Source organism: Phyllostomus hastatus, unplaced genomic scaffold (genome assembly GCF_019186645.2).
Source record: "Phyllostomus hastatus isolate PE091 unplaced genomic scaffold, TTU_PhHast_1.1 phas_contig_17, whole genome shotgun sequence".
Taxonomy (NCBI): Eukaryota; Metazoa; Chordata; class Mammalia; order Chiroptera; family Phyllostomidae; genus Phyllostomus; species Phyllostomus hastatus.
Genome location: NW_025333664.1, coordinates 22,327,135 through 22,331,753, shown reverse-complemented (window position 1 = coordinate 22,331,753; position 4,619 = coordinate 22,327,135). Strand labels below are relative to the sequence as shown.

At 47.2% G+C, this 4,619-nt stretch overlaps 1 pseudogene; it reads left to right on the top strand.

The window, feature by feature from the left end:
* The first annotated feature begins 2,378 nt into the window (after window positions 1-2,378).
* Window positions 2,379-3,664, top strand: LOC123815046 (annotated as a pseudogene).
* The last annotated feature ends 955 nt before the right edge of the window (window positions 3,665-4,619 follow it).

Genomic DNA, 4,619 nt, shown 5'->3' with positions numbered 1-4,619 from the left:
GTTTTTCCTATAATACTCTGGTCACACTCTGCGGCAACTGCCTGTCTACCTGCCTTACCCCCCCACCCCACACACACCAGACTGATGGGTTCTCAAAGGAGAGAGAGCCAGGGAGAAAGAACGCTCTCTGAGGAAACACCTGTCCTACTCCCTGCTCTCCGCACTATAAACTCTGCCCATACTTCCAGACCTGGAGCAAAGATCTCACAGCCCCCACCCTGGAAGTCTTACCTGGTGGCCTCAGAACCCACCGGTCCCCTGAGCACCTGGCTCACTTGGCCTTGCCCCCGAGGAGACAGTTGCCAGAGAGCAGGGCCTAGAATGATGCCTGGGTTTTGCCACTGCCCCAGTTCCCGTGGCCTGCTGTAACACAATACCATAGACTGGGAGCTTCAACCACAAACACTTATTTCTCATAGTCCTAGAACCTGGGAAGTCCAAGATCAAGGAGCCGGCAGATTCAGGGTCCAGTGAGGGCCCTCTTCTTGGTTTGCGGATGGCTGCCTTTTTGCTGGGTCTTCATATGGTGGAAAGAGAGAGGACCCTGCTTTCTTCCTCTCCCTGCAAGGACACTCACTAATCCCACCATGGGATCCCCACTCTCATAACCTCATCTAAACCTGATTACCTCCCAAAGTCTCCACCTCCTGATGCTGTTATGTTATGTTAATTGCTTTACCATAGCAATTTTGGAGGGACACAGACATTCAGCCCATAGGACCACTGACAACCTACATGACAAGAAGCACATTTGTCACCTCTCTGAGCCTGAACCCTCCTTCTGTACACGGCATGGCAAAGGAAATCCTCAACCAGCCAGTAAATTCTAAAGGGAACGTTTACAGTTGTGACTCCATCTTTGCAGCATCTACTCCCCTTCCTTCTGGAAACTGCCCTGGTCTCCTTCCTTCCATCCAGGAGGGCTGGAGATGGAGCATTGGACTTAGGTATTCCCTCACCACAGTGATTGGCTTGGGCATGAGGGCACTGAGAGCCAATTAGAGTGAATCCTCCAACTGCTGCCAAGCTTTCTGGAAGACCAGCCCTGCCTTGTGTAGCTCTGGAGTCAAAGGCTGGAGCTACCCAGGTTGCTGGAGAACAGGGTCCACAGAGACAGACCGAGAGAGAGGCCAGATTCTGATGACATTGTTGAGACCCTAGATCTAGCTTATTTGATTCTCTCTTCTCTCCCCTTCCCTCTTTTTTCTCCTTCTGGCCCTTATTTCTCCATCCACCGTCCCTATCTCCTACATCCCCCAGCTCCCCAGCATCCTGCTCCCTCTGCTGCCCTACCCGCCCCATGTGCAGGTGTTTCAGGCTCAGGTCTGTACTGGCCCTGCTGTAATCTTGACCCTAGCAGGGGTGGGGGCTGGGTCCTCAGGAGGATTGTGAAGAACAGGCTGCAGAGGGCACACGCAAAGGGTAGAGCCTGGGTGACAGGCAGTGTTCCTAGGAGCCTCCTCAGGGCATTTGTTTGGTCTGGGCTCGTGGCCCAGTTGGCGTTAGCAGCTTTGTTGACAGCTGAACAACCACACCAGCTCTGCACAGCACAGGGGGACATCTTGCTCTTCATCTCTCCCATCTGCTCATTATCAGGACAGTTTAAAGTCAGCACTAGACGGTGCAGGGAGAACTCAAGGGAGAGGTTTCTATTTCTATTCTGTGATTTTAATATCATTCTTGTAATGTTAATTGGAAGGAAGCTCCAGAGACATCTATGCCATCACCTGGGTCCATACAGCTCCTCATCCAAGTCTGGCTCAGCATCTCTTCCCAGGACCATTGCCTTTTGATGCTTGCCCTGCTGGTAGCTTCTAATCTGGCCTCCAAATCACCAACAGTGTGCTTTGTCCACAAGGGAAAGTGTCCATTCAGGTCACTTCACAATTCAGAGAGTGGGTTGGTTCTATTCTGCTGCATAACAAACCACAAACATAATGGGCTTTGCAAACTATTGTCCTCAGAGGTTTGTTAACTATAGTCCTCAGGCTAACTCTGACCCACTGCTTGTTTTTGTAAAATAAAGTTTTATTGGAACATAGTCATGCCTATTTACGTACGATCTATGGCTACTTTTGCAGTTAAATGGCTATAACAGAGACTATGTGGTCTGCAAAGACTAAAATATTTTTACTTTCTGGACCTTTATAGAAAATGCTTGCCAACCCCTGGATTAACACAATAATAATAATCTATTATCTCTCATAGTTTCTGTGGGTCAGGAATTTGAGCACAGCCTGGCCAGTGGTTCTGGCTCATGAGGTTCCAGTTAGGCTCTGGCTGGGGCTGTGCTCCTCTGAAGGCTTGACTTGGAGCTGAAGGATTCTGATTCAGGAAGGCTCATTATTGGGCCTGCTGGCTATGCGCTAGGCCTCCACATGGGGTAGCTTCAGTGTCCTCATGTCGCAGTGGCTGCTATCCCCAGAGTGAATGATTCAAGAGAATGAGGGAGAATCTAGTGCCTTTACAAACTAGACTCAGAAGCTATATGTTGTCACTTCTGCCACATTCAACTGACCGCACTCTCCAGCCTCAATTCAACACAGCAAAGGCAGGAGCCATTGGGAGCCTGGACTTGGCCACAGCTGCCACGTGAGGTGTGTGTTCAGGCTCTTGCGGTCCTGTAGGTCTGTTCGGTCTGCTGTTTGACAACCAGTCCTTGGAGCCATCTCCCCCCGCCCCACACACCCGCCACGGACAAGCCCCTCAACTCCACAGGACAGTTTAGCTACCACATCCAGGAGAAAGATATCTAGAGCTTTTTTGTTGGCTATATAGCTGCCTCCTCAAAACAGACATCAAAAATGGACACTGCTTCTTGGAGTTCATGGACTCCCAAGACATCAATGATACCCTGTATGAGCTGAATAGCAAGGATCTCTGTGGTGAGCACGTGATCAGCTCCTGAAGTCACCATGGTGGAGCTGGATGCAGTGGCTGGAGAACTTCTGGAAGAGACAAATAGGGACCACCTATTCGTACAGAATTCAGGCTGATGGTAGAAAATCTTTCTAGTCATTGCAGTTGGCAAGACTTAAAGGATTTCATGAGACAAACAGGTAAAGAAACCTAAGCAGGTGCTCACAAAGTACTCACAAAGAAATAAAATTGAATTTCATGCGTGTTCTGACATGAAGCATGCTTTGGATAAACTGGGTGGCACAGAAGTAAATGACAGAAACACTAGGCTCCTTGAAGATAAAGCACGAATTGGTCACAGGCGGTCTTACTCTAGAAGCAGATCAAGGTCAGAGTCTAGAAGTCATAGTTGACCATGAGGTACCTCAAAAAGTCAACCCTTGATCTAGGTCTTGGAGCAAAGGTCATTCATGTTTTTGGTCAAAGTCCAGAAATCTAGGTGAAAAAGCGAATGGAAGCCCCAGTCAGATGGAGGCTCACATTCGCAGTCCGGAAACAGGTCTAAGGATGAGCACGAGACGTCTCAAAGCAGGTCTCATTCTCCATCCTGTTCCCGTGAAGAAAATGCAAAAGGTACTATAAAGTTGACATCTAGATGGAGGAACTGGTCTTTCTCCAGTTTGCCCCTACCCTCTCCACCCTCAGAAGTTCATTTGGGATCCCCTCTACCAGAAAGAACTTGAAGATGCTCTTCTAGATCCTGTTCAAAGAAGGGTCACAGTCCAGACAGAGTTCCAGAGATTGATCCAGGACTCTACTTTCTTTGCACACTATCACAGAGTACTTTCCCACCTGCTTAGGCCATTACTTTTCCGTATTCGCACTTGGCTTCTTCTGCATCAGGAACCTCCTGAAAACAAAGGCACATAGAAATTTGATTCATAGCCAAATTCGATGAAAAAGATGAGGTTCTAGAGAGGTGGTGGCATGAAGAGCTCTCTTCTTTGTGGAATTAAGATAACTGATTTTATAGCTCCTGAGCTAAAATAACTCTTGTAAAGATAAAGCTCAGTTAGGTTTGTTAAAGTATTTCAGCAGGATCTGCAGCAAAGGTTTTGTTGTGTGGTTTGCCTACTTTTAAAAGAACTGTTTCAAGCTTTGGATACTTAAGACTTTACAGGGAGCACCCATTTTTCAATTATGTTGGCTTCTTATAAAGGTTGAGTTATATAAGTTTTCAATAAAAGTTTGCTACCAAGATGATTGTGTTATTGCCCAGGTCACTACTAATCCCTTTACATATTGATGTCGGCTATTTGTGAAAACAATGTAAATTCTACTAAGCATAAACCAAGGCAAGCCTCAGACCAGCAATAAATTACACAATTTAGATAACATTATTTGGTGCTGTTAATCAAATTTGTCCAAATCATCGTATCTGTCCCTTTAACAAGTTAAGTTAAAACTAGAAGATATAGCTCTGGCTGGTATGGCTCAGTGGGCTGAGCACCAGCCTGCAAACTGAAGGGCTGCATGCTGATTCACAGTCAGGGCACATGCCTAGGTTGCAGGCCGAGTCCCCAGTAGGGGGCGCACAAGAGGCAACCACACATTGATGGCTCTCTCCCTCACTTTCTCCCTCCCTTCCCCCTCTCTATTAATAAACAAACAAACAAACAAACAAACAAATAAAAGATTTTGTAGTCACATATGTGAAAAGAGGACACAAGAGAGTATCAGGAGGTAGGATCACTGAGGCC